Below are 20,183 nucleotides of genomic sequence, written 5' to 3' on the forward strand. Positions count from 1 at the left end.
CGGCCAGGCGCCCCCGCGGGACGGGCGGTGAGGCGGCTGCCGACCTGGGTGGGTGCTGGGAGATGCCCCTGTCGCCCCCGGCGCGAGGAGAGTTGGCGGTGCAGCCTGCAGCAGCGCCGTAAACAAACCGTTTAAAATATCTGGAGCCAGTAAGTTAAGTGAAATCAAGGGGATCAGGGACGAAACCTCTTCTGACGGGACCTCCAGTTTGGCCTACAGTGGGGGTCCCCCCCCCTCCTGTCCTCCAGCTGGCCGGACCCTGGAAACCCACCTCCTTTCTGTTTCTTTCAGGAAAGGGTGACAGGCCTCTGGGGGTAGAATGCAAACTTCCAGCCCTATCTGGAAGTCTAGAGAGCGGCGTATTGTCTGCTAGAAGGATGAAAGAGTGTCACTGTGGCTCCTAAAAATTAAGTTCTTATTATGACTACTTCCGTGAGTTTAAAGATCATTTCCCCCTCCCTTGCTTGTGTAAGTGCTGAGCCAAAACCCAGAACCCCTCTTTTGTCCCCTGACTCCCTTGTCCTCTTGGCCACAGCTCTGGCAGCGTGGCTCAGGATACCAAGGACTTCCTGGAGAGAGCAGTACAGGGCAGTGTAATATCCCATCCCTTGCACCCAACCCCAAGTCCCTGCCATAGGGAGGCCTTCCTGGTGCTCTCCCCTTTGTTCATTCTAGGCAGGAAGAACCACTGCCTGGGGCTGCCAGAAATCTAGATCCTTGGGTAGAAGTCACAGGATCCCTCCATCTGGGGCAAGCCTACGAATTACCCTCCTCACCTCCCTGACCTCTGAATGAGGATTAACAAACTAAGTCTGGAGCACATGTAGGAGAAGAAAAGACCAACAAGAATTCTTTCCTATTTGGGGTTGGATTACAAAACACTCAGTCCCCCCCACTTTGTTCCCCCAGCTCTGAAGCAGTCCTTCCTTTATTAGCATCCATAACTAATGTGCAAGAGATAAAACAGTAAATTAAGGCAGAGTTTGACGGAAGGGAATTTGCCTCAACACCGTCTGAGGGAAAGGAGTTGTTGTTTTACAAGCTGGCAACTCCCAGCCCCTAAAAACCTCCCTCATTAGCTGAAGGTAGTAACAAGGCTACAGAAGAACAAAGGGAATGTTGATACAGGAGAAAGCACAGGTGTGAAGGACTGTCTTCCCAAATCCCAGTCTATGGTGTATTTGGAGAGACTTGGGGGTGGGGAGGAAATCTGTCTTAACGTCTCCTTAGCATAAGCCTTGCTGCAAATGCTTGCTCTGGCAAAAGTGAGACGGCTGAGGCATCCAGTGTTCCCAGGAGCAAAGGATTGGGGAGCGGAGGGTGAAGGAGAGCTAGAGGAACAGCCCCTCTCCGGAAGAACTGCAAGTTCCACTCCCCCAACAAGACAGGCGTCCTGGCCCTGTGCTCAGGGCTGCCGGCCGGGAAGCCTCTCCAGAAAGGAGACCTCCCACCCCCTCACAGAGATCTGGCTTTCCTTCCCTTTCCACCACATCTGTTTATACAACGCGGGAAGGCTGAAGAACAAACAGAACCATGTTTACTGGGACTCCCATCCTGGGCCTAAGCTCAGGATACAGGTTTGCCCTCACCGTGGAGGCTGAGGATAAATAGATCATCCTGGAAAAGGAAAGGGAGAAAGCCCTGGGGCTACAGAGCTGGCAGAGTGGTTGGCTCATAAGAGGCCTCACCCCCAAAGCCATGTAGGAATGGGTAGATTTCTATTTGAATGTAAACACGGTGCCTCTTGTTAATGCATGAGTATACTCGAGCCTAAAGCAATTTCACTGTGGGTAATAAACATTTTTTTCTTCAGGAATAGCTCATATTTTCAGTTCGGGGCCTCTAACGTAGGGGAAGTTACATGAATACTTTTATTTTCAGTTTTTGGGCTTCCCTGGTGGCGCAGTGGTTGAGAATCTGCCTGCCAATGCAGGGGACACGGGTTCGAGCCCTGGTCTGGGAAGATCCCACATGCCACGGAGCAACTGGGCCCGTGAGCCACAATTACTGAGCCTGCGCGTCTGGAGCCTGTGCTCCGCAACAAGAGGGGTCGCGATGGTGAGAGGCCCGCGCACCGCGATGAAGAGTGGTCCCCACTTGCCACAACTAGAGAAAGCCCTCGCACAGAAACGAAGACCCAACACAGTCATAAATTAAATAAATAAATAAATAAAAGAACGTGAATTTCTAAAAAAAAGGTAAGGGAATTATTTTCAGTTTTTGTGTATAGTCTCCAGTTGGAGAATAAGGCCTTTTGAAGAAATCCAAATAATATTGTAGATACCATTTTTGCTAAGTTGTCATGGGAAGAAATTTAAACTAATACCATTTACAGGTAAAATGTAGAATAATTAATGAGAGCTTTTATAGGGTGATCTTTTTATTATTATTATTTATCTGGTTTATTAAGATGTTCCCATTATCCTCCAGCCCCTACACATACCAAAACAAGCAGTTAATCTAGATGTCGAAATTTTAAATCCTTAATAAAAAGCACCACAAAAAAAAAAAAAAAGAGGATTGGACTTCCTGGGATTCAAAGGCCAGAACTAAAAGAGAGGATTTTTCTTTTTCTTGCTAAAGGAGTAAGAGACAACCTGAGTTAAAAATGAAAATAAAAACTGGTGTTTCCTGTGAAACTGATGTAGCTTCTGTGCATAGTAAAGGCCTTCAGGCTGGAGGGACTTGTCTCCCTCCGGGGATAAATAAGGCAATACTACAGAAAGCTGAACGAAAGTGCCCAGCTCTGGAGAGCCTCTGGGGGAGTCAGCTAAACCAGAGGGGCTGCTGGGCTTCCTAGGTCAGCTTTGTTTGTTTAGGCTACATCTATGAAGGAAAGGGACTAAGAAATGAATCCTACTCAGTCTGAGGCAGATATACAAGTGCACTTAGCTAGGGCCCCACTCACATTCTGCCAGCCTGGAATTGGAAACCTCCTAAATAGACCCAGAAGCAAATCTGTGGCATCCAGCTAAGATCTCCCTGTGGATACGAATTGAGAGAAGAGAGACCTTACATGGCTTTATTAATTCAGGCCTTATTCTGAAGACCTGGCTGCAACTCAGAGGTCTTTTGTGACCAAGTGGGAATTTTCCTTTTACAATCCCACCATTCCCCTGGAAGGATATGCCTGGCCAAAAGACAGCTGTGCAGGTGGTCCTGCTGGAAGGTGATGGGAGCCCTGCTCCACCTCCGCCAGCACTGTTTGTCACCACACCCTCCCTCCTGTTCCAGCAAGACTGCGGGCAGCATGCAGTCTGCTTCTCCTTCCTGAGGCTTCTTGGGTGTTCATAATTGTATCTAGGGATTGCAGGATCAGCCCTCTAGGCTTTCTGCTTGCAAATGACATGCTAACATGTCAAGCCCCAGGACAGCACGGGTTTTAATCCACCTAGGAGTTCAAGAGTCTTCAGCTCTTTCCTCTCCACTGCTCTCTGAGAGTGGTTCTAGCCCGGGATCTAAGGTGCCTTTCTTTTTCTATTTTTTTCATCATTCACCAGGTCCTGAGCAGATGGTGTGGCTGTGCTGGCTGTCATCACTCCTCCTATGTTTCCATGGAAACGTGGGGCATAGGGACCATCTCTGCCTTGGGCTCTCTGGCAGTATCCTCTGGCGGAGAACTTCAGCACTCTGGCCCCTCCCCCTTGCCTGCCCACATTCTGGAGAGTTTGAGAATGTTCCGCCAGGGTCATTTGTGAGATCATCCAAGGACATAACTCCCCAAGCATGGTTGTGAACTGGCTTGAAAAGGGAGGGGAGAAGGAGGGGTGCCCATACCCCAGTTGTATGGCTGAGGCCAATTTGCAATGGTGGCATATTTGGACTATCTGTCCTCTGTCCCCTCAGCTGGATTCCATAATCACTGATTATTGCCCAGATGTCAAAAGAGACACTCCTAAGGTTGTATCTGCTCATCAGGCAACAGATATTTAGTGAGTATAACAATGTTACTGATGGTTTATGTTTTACTGGCATTCCACCCCCTCTGTGAGGAGTCTTTTTTTTTTTTTTTACAAAACCATGTTTTCCCTAAGGAATGTACCTTTTTCAAAGTTTCCAACGTCCTCCTGCCTACATAATTCACTTATATAGCTACTAAGACATTAATTAGATTCAGAAGTCTGTAGAAACAGCAGAGCTGGGCAGGTCAGAGGCCAGGCAGGGCAGAGAAAAGAGTGGGGAAAATGACCCTTGGGAGAGGGTAAGGAAGCAGAGGGAAATTTTTCATGCCATTCAACTACCAAACAAGACAAAGATAATTTCAAAATGTGGTCAACTACCATAACATTGTTTAGAGAATTAAAGTATTGTCCAATTAAAGAGTCCTTTTTTTAAAAAATAGTTGATTTGGTAGAAGAATTCTATGCATATATGTCTTTGATGTTAGTTGCTCCTTATACATCTGCTACAAAAGACTAGTGTGTGAAGCTCACCACATTTTGAAAAAGGAAAGAAACAAAGCACTTGTACTGAAAATGAAAAAGCAGGCAGAAAAGGCATAGGCGATTCATAAAAGTGGATCAGAAAAGTAATTCCTATCACAGATCATGTATTTCGTGCCATGCTGACCTACTTGGGGGATAATCCCATTATTTGTGATATGAGAAGAGCCCTTGGTGCTAGTAACAAGAACCAACCATCCTGACTTAAAACTTAATATTCCCACTGGCTCTTTGCTGTGCTTCTTGAGATGTACACTGGCCATCATGCAAGACGCAAGGACTCTAAACCTTTAAGAATAGGAGATAACTAATCATAATGATAGCCAACATTTCTACATTATGATGTACTGGGTACTGTTCTAACTATCAACTTTGTTTATTCCTCGTAAAACCACATGAGGTATGTTACCATTGTTTTTCTTTTATAGATGAGTAAACTAAAGAAAAGAAATGTGTCACAAACCAAAGAAGGACAGATCAGAGATTGGATCTAGCCACCAAGGCTGTGTTGGATATTTTTGTCTCTGTCAGTTTCGGTCTCTGGCAGTTCTAAAATGTTGGAGTTCAGTCTTCAGTTGTTCTTTCCTGAGCACTGCCAGACAGGAATCTCTGGAGGACGTCAGGAGAGCCATAAATCTGTTCTTGTTTAAAGGTATGACCTCCTCCTTGGCTTAAACAAATCTCAAGGTGTTGGTCTGTTCCAAACAGGAGCGCTTGCTGTTATGTTAGGTGTTTTTTTTTTTAATTTTTATTTTATATTGGAGTATAGTTGATTAACAATGTTGTGATAGTTTCAGGTGTACGGCAAAGTGATTCAGTTAGGTGTTAACAGACAGCAAGACCAATGCATCCAGTAGGAGGAGATGCAGCGTAGGTCTGAGGGGAAATGAGGGAAGGAAGTCACGACGTGACTGGCATGTCAGACTCTTTTCTCTGTGGCATCAGAGAGATTTCACGCATGGAGCTAATGATCCCCACAGAGCCCCTGAAGGACACTGAGGTTGCAAGTGGACCAGTTCTGGCTCACTTCCTGAAGACAGAGAAATTTCCAAATTATATCCTGATGGTTAAACACTGATGGGCCAAGGACAGCAGTATAAGTTCCTCCCAAAGTCTATCAGGTAACAGCATCTCCAAACCTCAGAGTTCATGGTGGATGTGCTCCCATCTAGAAATAGAAGACACAGAGAGAGCAGGGTACCTCATCGGGAGCTTGGGACAAACACATTATGTCAGTCACTGCTGGTTGCCTACCCAATATCTATCTGCCCTCTTCTCTACTAACAAAACCTAAGTTTGGGGATGTGATGAGCCCAGCTGAAATAATTATATTTTCTAGTCTCTATTTCAGCAAGAACTGGGCATGGAACACAGCTCAGGCCAATGAGACATAAGCTTAAGTCAGCTGGAATTTCTTGGAAAGTTTCACTTTCCTGGAATGGGCAACATTTTTTCCTCTAGGTTACTTCTTTCTTCTTTTTTTCCGGAATGCAACTGAAGGCCTGAGGTGGAGCAGCCATCTTGGACCCTGAGGGCAAAACCCACAAAATAAAATCGGCAGATGTGAAGTTAAAGGGAGGCTATGTCTTTGATGGTTTCTTCACACAGTCGTACCATCTTTGAACCACCTACCTAGCTCAGGACTTTTGGGGGCAAAGCAAGACCCTATTTGGCTGAGCCACTATAATCATGTTTTGATTATTACACCTAACTCATAATGAAGTCATGTTCCCTCCAGTGTGCCCTGCACGTGGCCACATACGGTGAGGTCTATCAGATGTCCCAGACTATGTGCCCCCATAGGCAAAGCCTATGTTTTCTCTCTTAAATATAATCTTGCCTTCTGGGTTCACTCCAGTTGCAAGAAGAGCAATTAACAAGAAACCCATGCTCAATTGTCTGAAGGCTGATTAATCCAGCTCCAGCATTTTTTTAATATTCCATATTAATAATTGTTTCTTTATTTTCATGTTATTTATTAACCTCGTTAAGTTACTGTTACATCCTCACAGGGATACTAGAAGATCTCATTTCTGGAAAATAGTGCAGGAACAATAAGAGTCAGGCTTTCTTTTGTCCTTGCCACATATACAAAAAAATATGCATGTTTCAGGCTCTGCCATTGTTTCTACCAATAAGCTAATTACCACTGTATGAAGCTGATTCACTTCAGAAGGAGTTTAAAAAAACAACTAATTAAGAACAGTATTTTGAAATATAAACTGTATTACAAGGTTAGAACCCTATAATGAAATAGTAGAAGCTTGAAAGTCGGGAGAAACCATGGAGCCTCTCTCTCGCCAACCTCCTCCCCAGGCAGGAATTCCCTCTATATTAGCCCTGGTATGTTCAGCCCACTCATGAACACTTCTAATGATAGGTAGAGCACTCTCTCAAAAGGCTTCCTATTCCATTTTTAATGGAGCTTAGCTCTGCCTGGAACAACATCCTTCTTTATATTTATGAATCCCAAATTGATTTCCCTGTAACTTCCTAGCGTATCACTAGCTTACAGTAAACACTCAATTACAGCTCAGTTCCCCTGAACTTCTCTTGGTCCTCAATACATTGAGATTTAACGAGCTCAAGTAATCTCCTTGACACCATTGGCAGAGAGAATTCCTTGCTGGGTGGGGAATCCTTTACAGAGAAGGGGAGCCAGTCTCTTAAAAGGAGGGCGTGGACGGGGGTGAGAGAAACCCCATCTTCTTCCAACTGATGGTTGGTTTCTTGGAAGCAGGGAGCTTCAAAAAGCAGGTGGAGCCACAAGAAGGAAAATGCCCAGCACAAGATACGGAGGCAGGAACCTCCTCAAAAGAAAGCGACCTCCCTGCTGGTTTTCCAGGAAGTCGGTACACAATGAGAGGTGCAAAATGGGGCCCAAGATCATGGGAGATGGGTAAGAATGAGGCCAGGAAGGAGGCCTGATGAAAGCACCAAGGCCTCAGGGCCAGGCCCACCTGACGTCAAGACAGCAGCCCTTGCAAGAGCTAGTTCCCACCCTGACGTCAAGACAGCAGCCCTTGCAAGAGCTAGTTCCCACCCTGACGTCAAGACAGCAGCTCTTGCGAGAGCTAGTTCCCAGTGTTTTTCCAAAGTTCCAACTCTCCTGTGATGCTTAATATAATTCTATACACTTGGCACAGACAGTTACATTTTCATGAATTTAGCACTACTTTCTGTCACTCTCTAGACACCAGATGAGGTTTATTACAACAGAAAGGGAGAATCATCATCTTGGGCCCGAGCGAGTGGCAGCCCAGATCCCCACACCCTGTCACCCTCCCCTGAAGAGCGCAACCTCAAGTCAAGGATGGGGTTACTTAACCAAGCCCAGGGCTTGGGCTCAGGACCCAAGACAATACTCTCAATGAGCACATAAATCATTTCAGACTTTTTTTTTTAACTGAACAAACATTATTGAGCATCTAGTACATGCCAAGCAGCGGGTTAAGAAATAAGGAGAGATTGTGTTATAATACGATTGGTGCTATGACTAGGGAAGAGCAAGTACTCAGGGAGATCTTTCTAGAAAGAATGACTGACTTGTATTCTAAGTCAAGAACTGACTTATCCAGAATAAGGTGGGTGGGAGAGGATGGGAGAGGTCTGTATGCCACGCCGTGTCACCTGCTATGACAGAGGGGTGTCCTCAAAGCTACAGGAGCAAGAGGGAGCAGATGATGACTTCTGTCTCAGGCTCTCTTAATGCAGAAGCTAACATTTGCGCTGGGCCTAAGGGAATGAAAGCCAAAGTGACTATGGGTGGCAGTGATGGAAGAGCATTCCAGGCAAAAGGAAGAGCACACGATGGGGCACAAAGGCAAGAAGCACATCCTGTTGTGGTGACAGAGCAGGTTCTGTGTGGTCAAAGTGTTGCCTCGGGGAGGAGGGCTGAAGCAGTCAGTGAGTCATGTTCAGGGTGGGAGCAGAGGCAGGAGGAGGGGGAGAAGAAAAAGGCACAAGGCCAGGGCAAGAGATTGGGGCCAGGTGGTGAAGAGCCCCGTTCGGCTGCTGTGAAAACATGGGAAGTGGGCAGGAAATGAACATCAGCGATTCAGTAAGGCAGCAAGTGTAGACCCAGCTGCTAAACCCAGGGGGATAGCCGAGAGTCGAAAAGAGGAAATGGTTTCTGAGAAGCCAGAGAAAGTATTGCACAGAGCACTTGGCCCAGAGGTTTTTCTTTTCTTTCTTTTTTTTTTTTTTTTGCTGTAAAATTGAGCAAGCCCTTTCCTCGGCACAGGGCTGACCGCATTGTCTGCAGGGCCCAGAGCAAACTGAGAACGTGGAGCCCCTCATTCACAAATGATTAAGAATTTCAAGATGATGACAGCAGAGCATTAACCCAAGCGCAGACCCTTCTCCATGTGGGGCCCTGTGTGACTGCTGAGGTCACAGCCCACGAAGCCGGGGCTGCTGAGCTATTGGTGCTATGGGGCACACCTTCACTCACAGGGTGCGTGTCAGGCAGCCCGCATCGCAGGGGCTGCTTGAGCAGCACGTGGGGAGCGCAGCCCCGCGTTCTCACAGTCTGCGCCACTACTGAAAATACACACAGAGGAAGACGATGCAAGCCACGCACAGCAATATGCGATGGCGAAAACCTTAAATTAAAAGTACCTTCAATTTCTAAGAGTGAGTCCTCACAAAGGCCTTTGCTTGCTAGGCAAGGTGATGATAGAGATGTAGGTTAGGGAAACTGAGGGAAGGGAGAAATGGTTCTCCAAAATAAAATAATAATAATAACAGGAGTACAGGAAGGCATAAAGAGTGTGGCTAGAGGGGGAAGGGGTCGCAGCTTAAGGGAGTAGAATTTGGGGGAAAGACAGAAAATCTAAATGGATTTCAAAATTTTGGGGATATGACATAATCGCGTTCTCCATCCTCCTAATGAGTTTTAAATAAAAACTGCCTTGCTCATCCAAGCTTAGGGAGAAAGAGGTGTGTGTCTGTGTGTGTCTGTGTGCGCACGCAAGTGTTGGGAGAGGTGGTTTTCAAACCCATCTGCAGATTAGAGTGAACTGGGGGAAAAGTTCCAGTTGCCTACCTGCACCGCCCGCCCCCCTCCCCCAAGCAAGATACTGATGTGATTGGTGTGAAGTGAGTTTGAAGAGCCTCTGACTCAGGGGAAGCCATCAGACAAGTGGCCAAGGTTAGGTGTCTCTTCTGGCCCTGGTCCAAGTCTTTTTCTTTGGTAACCCTGTCATTTTCATTGGTCTCTTTGTCTCTTCTTGGGTCAGTTTCACACTTTGAATAACTGTAGCTTTATAATAAACTTTGACGGCTGGTAGAGGCAGTTACTCCTACCTTGTTCTTCCTTCAGATAATCTTCTATTCCTAGTCCTTTGTTTTTCATTATCGCTTTAGAATCAGCTTGTCAAATTACACACACACACACACACACACACACACACACACACACGTGCACAAAGAAAACCTCTTAGTTTCAATTTCAACAGAAATTGCTTTGAATATATAGATCAGTTTGGAGAACTAATACATCAAAGATATTGTCTTCTGATACCTGAGCACGCTATGTTCCCCTGATTATTTAGATTTCCCTTTACTTATACCAATAACGTTTCATATTCATCTGCATACAGATCTTGCATATCATTTGCTAGATTTTTTTCCCCTCTAGGTGTTTGATTAAACTAACCTATTCATTCTAATAATTTGTCTGTAGCTTTATTTTTATTTCCTATGTACACAATAATTCAACAACATCATCATGTGATTAAGGGCTGCTTTTTCCCAGCCTCTGCGATCCTTACACCTTTATTTCTTTTCTTAAATTACCAGCTAGAACTTTAACTACAATACTGAGTAGAAGCAGTAATGGTGGGCATCCTTGTCTTATTCCTGATTTCAAAACTAGGGATTTTTGGTAGATCCTTTATCAGATTAAGGAATTTCCCATCTATTCCTAGTTTGTTAACCTTATAGCTATTAAATTTTGTTGTTGTTTGTTGAAATCGTGAATTGTAGCTGAATTTTATAAAATGTTTTCTGTGGCCTGTTGAGCTGATTCTATTATCTGACTGGTTTTTTTTTCTGTTAATGGTTAATGTAGTGAATTAGATTGATTGATTTTCAAAACTCAAACCAGCCTTGTATTCATGGAATAAACACAACTCAGTTGTAATGCATTACTTGCTATAGATTCAATATGCTATTTTTTTGCGGGGGAGGGGAATTTCTGCACCAATGGTCGTGAATAAGTGAGTAGAATTTTCCTATTTTGAAGTAATCTTGTTAGCTTTTGCTAAGAAAGCCCTTGAAAATGAATTGGGGACATTTACCTCTTTTTCTTTTTATTTTCTGGGAGAGTTTGTGTAATCTTGGAATGATTTCTTCTTTAAGAATTTAGTGGCATTCACCAGTAAAGTCATCTGAGCCTAGACTTTTCTTTGAAGGAAAAATTTTAATTATGGATTTGATTTTTAATAGTTTTAAGTCTATTTTCTGACAATTTTGGTAAGTTGATGGCTTCTACAACGATATCCAAGTCATGAAAAATATCAAGTTGAGTGGCATAAGTCATGATGTTTACTTACTTACTATCTTCTTAGTAGCTGCAGGCTCCGTAGTTATTCCCCTTTTCATTCCTTACACTGCATATTTATAGCTTCTCTCCCTCTCTCTCTCTTTTTAAACCAATATCACCAGCACTTTATCAATTTCATTAGTATTTTCAAAGAACTACCTTTTGTCTTTTTTGGTTCCTTCTATTGTCTGTTTTCTGCTTCATTCATTTCTGCTCTCATCCTCATCATTTCCTTCATTCTAATTTATTTTATTTTGATTTGTTGTTTTCTTCCTAATTTCTTGAGCTGGGTGCTTGGCTCTGATATTTGGCCTTTCTTCTTTTCTAATATATGCATTTAGTGCTACACTTTTTCACGTAAGCACAACTTTAGCTGCATTCTATAAGTTTTGATGTATAGAATTTTCATTATCATTTAGTTCAGAGTATTTTCTAATTTCCATTGTGATTCCTTCTTTAACATAGTAGTCATTTAGAAGCATATTTCTTTATTTCCAAACATGTAGGATTATCTAGTTATCCTTTTGAAGTTGGCTTGTAGTTCAATTGCACTGTGATTGCAGAAAATACTCTATCATTTTGATCTTTTGAAATTTTTGAGACTTACTCTCTGGTCCTACATATGCTCAATTTCGTAAATACTTCCCGTGTGCTAGAAAAATATGTGTACTCTGCTACTGTTGCTATGGTATTATATATATATGTATACACACACACACATACATATATATATATGTGTGTGTATATATATACATATATGTCATGTTTTCTAATATTATTGTTCAAAGCTCTTTATCCTTACTGATATTTTGTCTGTCGTTCAGTCATATCTAAGAGATATGTTAACATTTCCCACTATAATTAAGAATTTACTTATTTCTTATAATTCAAGTTTTGCTTTACATATTTTGAGGTCATGTTTATTAAGTGCATAAAAATTTAGAATAGTTATATCATCCTGGTGAATTGAGCTTATTAAAAGGATGATGTGTCCCTCTTAATCTCTAATGATGATTTTTGCCTGAGGAGACATAGATAGAAAAATATTGCTAAGGCCAGTGTCAAAGAACATACCACCTATGTTTTCTTCTAGGAGTTCTGTGGTTTCAGGTCTTACATTCAAGTCTTTAATACATGTTCAGTTGATTTTTGTGTATGGTGTGAGATAGTGGTCTAGTTTCTTCTTTTTGCATGTGGCTGTCCAGTTTTCCCAAACATCATTTATTGAAGAAACTATCTCTAATAGAGAATATCTCTATATTCTCTATATTCTTTGCTTCCTTGTCATAAATTAATTGTCCATATATGTGTGGATTTATTTCTAGGCTCTAATTTCTGTTCTATTTTTCTGTTTTTCTGGTAATACCATGCTGTTTTGATTACAGTGGCTTTGTAATATAGTTGGAAATCAGGGAGTGTGATATCTCCAGATTTTTTTTTTTCCTCAGGATTGCTTTGGCTATTCAGGGTCTTCTGTGATTCCCTATAAATTCTAGAATTTTTTATTCTATTTCTTTGAAAAAACGTACTTGGGATTTTGATAGAGATTACATTGTCTGTAGATTACTTTAGGTAATATGGACATTTTAACAATGTTAATTCTTCTAATCCATGAGCAAGTATATCTTTCCATTTATTGTGTCTTCTTCAATTTCTTTCAACAATGTCTTATAGTTTTCAGTGTATAAGACTTTCAACTCCTTGGTTAAATTTATTCCTAGGTATTTTATTCTTCTGGTTGGGATTCTAAGGGGAATTATTTTCTTAATTTCTCTTTCTGCTAGCTCATGGTTAGCATAAAGAAATGCAAAAGAATTTTGTGTGTTGATTTTGTACCCTGCAACTTTTCTACATTTGTTTTTTATTTATAATAGTTTTTTTGGTAGAGTCCTTAGGGTTATCTTCATATAGGATCATGCCATCTGCAAACAGAGACTGTTTTACTTCTTTCTTTCCAATTTATATGTCTTTTATTTCTTTCTCTCACCTAATTGCTCTGGCTAGGACTTCCAGTTGAATGAAAGTGGTAAGAGTGGGCATTCTTGTCTTATTGCTGATCTTAGAGGAAAAAGCTTCAGCAGACGGACCCCTTCAGGCAAAGACTGGTAGATGGGTGATTTTCCCTGCTCCATCTGTGCTGAGTCCTTGGGTGATTAGCTACAGTGAGTGCTTGTGTGCCCATTAATAACCTCTTCATTTGCCATATTCATTTGGGTTCCATGGACACAAGATCAATTGGTTTTCAGAGCTAGGTGTTTGAGGGATCTGTCCTTTGGGTGGGAGTCTTAAAAGTTGGGGTGCTAAATTTGGGGTTCAAACCGCTTGCTCCTTAGCGAGAAGCCAAGAGTTTGGAGTTCCCACCAGACTGTATGATGCTGTGCCAGGGGTGGGGTTTACAGAAAGAGTGTGTCTTGGCATTTCCTACCCACTTCAATGTGGTTATTTCCTCATTTGCCTGATATGTAGGAGTCTCTCAGACAGTTTCTACATTTCCTTCAGAGGTAATTGCTCTGTGTATAGCTGTACATTTGGTGGAGAAGAGTAGCCTCCTATATCACCATCTTGATCAACCTTTATTACTGAAGGATATTTTGCTAGGTTTACAATTCTAGGTTCACAGGATTTTCCCCAGCAATTTAAAGATATTATATCATTATCTTCTGGCTTCTATCTTGTCTGTTTAAAAGTCAGCTGTCAATTATATTGTTATTCCTTTGAAGGTAAAGCCTGTTTTTCCTCTGGCTGTCTTTAAGATTTTCTTTTTTGCTTTTGCTTTCAGCAGTTTTACTACGATGTGCCTAGGATGCAGGTTCCTTTTTCTTTACCCTACTTGAGGTTCTTAGGGCTTCTCATCTGAGTTTGATATCTTTTAGCAGTTTTGGTAAGTTCTTAGCCTTTATCTCAATAGCCTTTAGTTATTGATTTTGACTCATTCTCTCTTTCCTTTTCTTCTGAGATTCCAATTTCATGCACATTAGAATTTCTCACTGTCTTCTGTTTTACTCTGTCTTTTAAAATTTTAATTTTTTGTCTTTTAAATCTTCTTTCTGAATATTTTCTTCTAATATACTTTCCAGCTAACCAATTCTTTCTTGAGCTGTATGTAATCTGTTAAAGCCATTTACTGAGCTCTTAATTTGGAATATCATGTTTTTTGATTCTAGAGTTTCCATCTGATTCATTTTTGTAGTTTCTCATCTTCTAAAATTCTCAATCTTATCTTTTTTTCAATTTAGACATGTAAGCATAGTTATCTTAAAGTTTGTATCTAACGACTTCTTTATCTGGAGCCCCTATGAGTATACTTCTACTGTCTATTTTTTCTGCTGACAGCATGTCATTCATATTGTCTTACCTCCTTCTATCACGTTTTTTTTTTTTTTATGTGATGGACACTGTATTTGCAAAATAATTTTCAGAACTAATTTGAGGCCTACGGTGATATTATCTTTCTCCAGAGAAGTACATCCATTTCTGCCAGGTTCTTAGGCTCATTCACAATTCATGATTACGTTTATATAATTTCACAGGTTAGGGAAATTTTAAACAATAATGAAAAACCTTTAGGGGCATATCTACTTTCAAGTCCCCATTTCTTTTGGGGTGCACTCCTCAAGATTCCAATCCAAATAATGTGGATTACTTATGCTTAGTTTTTCCTTTGTGGACTTTTGTCATCACCTGAGCCCCAGAGGGCTGCCAACAGCTTGTGTTGGCCTCTTGACCACTGCCTTCAATATTGATCCCCAGACAGAAGTAGTCCTAGACACCAAACTCACTTCCTTTAATTTCTGTTCTCTTCTGGAGCTTGGCTCTGCAATTCTTCACTTAACTTTTAGATCTCCTAATTATTCAAAAACTTCTTTAGATGCACTGAATAGATGCATATGTGCTATGAAAAACAAAGTTTTGCTTGGATTTGGGTAATTTGCTCTGACAATGACCTTCACAGGGTGGCTGTGAACTATCCTGTGTATTAGTTAAGAGCACAGGATTTGGATCCAGCAAATCTGGTTCAAATCTTTGTTTTGCTTCTATTAGCAATGGGATTTTCAGCAATGTAATTAAACTTCCTGATTCTCACTCCTCTCATGGGTAAAATGTGAATGACGATTACAGCTCCTTTGTTGACAAATAAATAGAATAATACTGCAAAGATATAACACAGAGTTGGCATCTACTGTAAGGACCCATCAAATGGCAACTAGTCTTATTCAATATGAATTATTTAAATATTTAATAACATGAGCCAAATGTAACTATTTTAGATTTAAGATGGTTATAGTTATGGGATTTTTTTTTCTGGTGTTGTATTTCAGAAAGGAACTCTTAGGTCATGTCTCTGGGGTCCTGGCAATACTTGCTTTGTAATTTTTCCATACTCAAATCTCAGCAATGTTTATGCTGTAGAACTCAGGGACCCAGTGGAATACTTCCTTGCACTCTGGGGTCAATTACAAACTCCAATTAAGGCAAATCTGGCTTTGCCTACATGTAGCATTAAAGCATACCTCCATGCAGAGATGTGTGAGATTCCTGGTTATGTGTCTAATTTTCTACAATTGCTCCAGTTGTTTTAATGTCTCTACTAGCTCCCTCTTCACCCACAGGTAAGACCAAAGGTACATTAGCAAAAGTCCCTATGATTACCCTCAGGGACCCCATTGTTCTAGCCCCACTTTAAACCACTTGGCCCTGTTTTATACATCGAGAGACTATCCACTCTTCAGGAGACTATTCCTGCCAATTCTGCCTGTTGGGCACTTGAAAGCAGGTTCATTTAAACATCAATAACTAGGAGTCTTCATTGACCTCATGCTGCTTAATTCCTAACCTATTCTTAACCCCAGAACAAAATCTTGTGAAAAAGTCAATAAAAGTAGCAAACAGTGTTATGTTATTCTTGGCAGACTTTGAAAAACAATGAGAGTGTTTAACAATAGTTCATCACATGCTTGATAGTTGCTGACAAGTAATGAGTGTTTACAATGCAGCAGGCAACGTGCACACATGCTCTCACTGGATGCACAGAACAACTGAATGAGGTAGGCATTGTCATTACCCCTGTTTGACGGGGGAGGAAATGTGGTTTACAGGGGGGCAGAGTATTTAACACGAGGCCACAAACCAGCAACGGGGCTCCTGTCAAAAACTCCTGGAGGGGCTTCCCTGGTGGCGCAGTGGTTGAGAGTCTGCCTGCCAATGCAGGGGACACGGGTTCAAGCCCTGGTCTGGGAAGATCCCACATGCCGCAGAGCAACTAAGCCCGTGAGCCACAGCTACTGAGCCTGCGCGTCTGGAGCCTGTGCTCCGCAACAAGAGAGGCCGCGACAGTGAGAGGCCCGCGCACCGCGATGAAGAGTGGCCCCCGCTTACCGCAACTAGAGAAAGCCCTCGCACAGAGATGAAGACCCAACACAGCCAAAAATAAATAAATAAATTAATTAATTAATTTGAAAAAAAAAACAAAAAAAAACCTGCTGGAGTCTGTGTGCTATCCGTGTAGAATATTAGACTGAGAAACTCAGACTCAGTTTATCATAGAGGAAGCTGTTGTGAAGTTTAGAAGAAATGACCAGAAGATTAATAGGTCTGTAGTTATTCTGCAGAATTGCTCTGTTAGAATGGGGTAGATGGTGTTTTTATTTTTGGATAATAAACCTTTATTTTTCAAGTACATATGGAATGTTTCAAACTGTGACTATGAACTTCACCAATGGAATAAAGTTACAAACCAATAACAAGGAGATAAGCAGAAAGAAAGCATAGCATGCCCTTGGGGAGAGGACCTTCAAGATGGTGGAGGAGGGCTTCCCTGGTGGCGCAGTGGTTAAGAATCCACCTGCTAATGCAGGGGACACAGGTTCGCGCCCTGGTCCAGGAAGATCCCACATAAAAAAAAAAAAAAAAAAAAAAGATGGTGGAGGAATAAGATGTGGAGATCACCTTCCTCCCCACAAATACATCGAAAACACATCTACATGTGGAACAACTCCTACAGAACACCTACTGAACGCTGGCAGAAGACATCAGACTTCCCAAAAGGCAAGAAACTCACCACGTACCTGGGTAGGGTAAAAGAAAAAAGAAAAAACAGAGACAAAAGAACAGGGACAGGACCTGCCACTCTGGGAGGGAGTTGTGAAGGAGGAAAAGTTCCCACACACTAGGAAGCCCCTTCACTGGCGGAGATGGGGGGTGGCGGGGGGAAGCTTCAGAGCCACGGAGGAGAGTGCAGCAACAGGTGTGCAGAGGGCAAAACGGAGAGATTCCCGCGCAGAGGATCAGTGCCGACCAGCAATCACCAGCCTGAGAGGCTTGTCTGCTCACCCACTGGGGCGGGCGGGGGCTGGGAGCTGAGGCTCGGGCTTCGGAGGTCGGATCCCAGGGAGAGGACTGGGGTTGTCTGCGTGAACACAGCCGGAAGGCACCTAGTGCACCACAGCTAGTGGGGAAGAAGTCCAGGAAAAAGTCTGGAACTGCCTAAGAGGCAAGAGACCATTGTTCCGGGGTGCGCGAGGAGAGGGGATTCAGAGCACCTCCTAAATGAGATCCAGAGACGGGCGCGAGCTGCGGCTATCAGTACGGAACCCAGAGACAGGCATGAGACGCTAAGGCTGCTGCTGCCGCCACCAAGAAGCCTGTGTGCAAGCACAGGTCACTCCCCACACCGCCCCTCCCGGAAGCCTGTGCAGCCTGCCACTGCCAGGGTCCCGTGATCCAGGGACAACTTCCCTAGTAGAACACATGGCGCGCCTCGGGCTGCTGCAACGTCACGACGCCTCTGCCGCCACAGGCTCGCCCCACATCCGTACCCCTCCCTCCCCCCGGCCTGAGTGAGCCAAAGCCCCCGAATCAGCTGCTCCTTTAAACCCGTCCTGTCCGAGCGGGAACAGACGCCCTCAGGTGACCTACACGCAGAGGCAGGGCCAAATCCAAAGCTGGACCCCAGGAGCTGTGCGAACAAAGAAGAGAAAGGGAAATCTCTCCCAGCAGCCCCAGAAGCAGCGGATTAAATCTCCACAATCAATTTGATGTACCCTGCATCTGTGGAACATGTGAATAGACAACAAATCATCCCAAAATTGAGACAGTGGACGTTGGGAGCAACTGTAGACTTGGGGTTTGCTTTCTGCATCTGATTTGTTTCTGGTTTTATGTTTATCTTAGTTTAGATTTTAGTACTTGTTATCATTGGTGGATTTGTTTATTGGTTTGGTTGCTCGCTTCTTTTTTTATTACTTTTTAATTTTAATAACATTTAAAAATTTTTCTATTGTAATAACTTTATTTTATGTATTTATTGTTCTTTCTTTCTTTTTTTTTCTCCCTTTTGTTCTGAGCCGTTTGGCTGACATGGCTTGGTGCTCCAGCCAGCTGTCAGACCACAGCCTCTGAGGTGGGAGAGCCAAGTTCAGGACATTGGACCACCAGAGACCACCCAGCCCCACAAAATATCAATCAGCGAGAGCTGTCCAGAGATCTCCATCTCAATGCTAAGACCCAGCTCCACTCAACGACCAGCAAGCTCCAATGCTGGACACCCCATGCCAAACAACTAGCAAGATGGGAACACAACCCCACCCATTAGCAGAGAGGCTGCCTAAAATCATAATAAGTTCACAGACACCCCAAAACACACCACCGGACGTGGCCCTGCCCACCAGAAAGACAAAATCCAGCCTCATCCACCAGAACACAGTCACCAGTCCCCTCCACCAGGAAGCCTACACAACCCACTGAACCAACTTTACCCACTGGGGGCAGACACCAAAAACAATGGGAACTACAAACCTGCAGCCTGCGAAAAGGAGACCCCAAACACAGTAAGTTAAGCAAAATGAGAAGACAGAGAAATATGCAGCAGATGAAGGAGCAAGGTAAAAACCCACCAGACCAAACAAATGAAGAGGAAATAGGCAGTCTACCTGAAAAAGAATTCAGAGTAATGATATTAAAGATGATCGAAAATCTCAGAAATAGAATGGAGAAAATAAAAGAAACGTTTAACAAGGAATTAGAAGAACTAAAGAGCAAACAATGATGAACAACACAATAAATGAAATTTTAAATTCTCTAGAAGAAATCAATAGCAGAATAACTGAGGCAGAAGAACGGATAAGTGACCTTGAAGATAAAATAGTGGAAATAACTACCACAGAGAAGAATAAAGAAAAAAGACTGAAAAGAATTGAGGACAGTCTCAGAGACCTCTGGGACAATATTAACTGCAACAACATTCGAATTATAGGGGTCCAAGAAGAAGAAGAGAAAAGAAAGGGACTGAGAAAATATTTGAAGAGATTATAGTTGAAAACTTCCCTAATATGGATAAGGAAAGAGTCAATCAAGTCCAGGAAACACAGAGAGTCCCATACAGGATAAATCCAAGGAGAAACACACCAAGACACATATTAACTATCAAAAATTGAATACAAAGAAAAAATATTAAAAGCAACAAATAACATACAAGGGAATCCCCATAAGGCTAAGAGCTGATCCTTCAGCAGAAACTCTGCAAGCCAGAAGGGGGTAGCAGGATATATTTAAAGTGATGAAAGGGAAAAACCTACAACCAAGATTACTCTACCAAGCAAGGATCTCATTCAGATTCAATGGAGAAATTAAAAGCTTTACAGACAAGTAAAAGCTAAGAGAATTCAGCACCACCAAACCAGCTTTACAACAAATGCTAAAGGAACTTCTTTAGGCAGGAAGCACAAGAGAAGGAAAAGACCTACAATAACAAACCCAAAACAATTAAGAAAATAGTAATAGGAACATACATATTGATAACCACCTTAAATGTAAATGGATTAAATGCTCCAACCAAAAGACATAGACTGGCTGAATGGATACAAAAACAAGACCCATATATATGCTGCCTACAAGAGACCCACTTCAGACCTAGGGACACATACAGACTGAAAGTGAGGGGATGGAAAAAGATATTCCATACAAATGGAAATCAAAAGAAAGCTAGAGTAGCAATCCTCATATCAGACAAAAGAGACTTTAAAATAAAGACTATTACAAGAGACAAAGAAGGACACTACATAATGATCAAGGGATCAATCCAAGAAGATATAACAATTGTAAATATTTATGCAACCAACATAGGAGCAACTCAATACATAAGGCAAATGCTAACATCCATAAAAGGGGAAATCAACAGTAACACAATAATAGTAGGG

The sequence above is a fragment of the Eschrichtius robustus genome, chromosome 15, assembly GCF_028021215.1.
Source record: "Eschrichtius robustus isolate mEscRob2 chromosome 15, mEscRob2.pri, whole genome shotgun sequence".
In the NCBI taxonomy this organism is placed as follows: Eukaryota; Metazoa; Chordata; class Mammalia; order Artiodactyla; family Eschrichtiidae; genus Eschrichtius; species Eschrichtius robustus.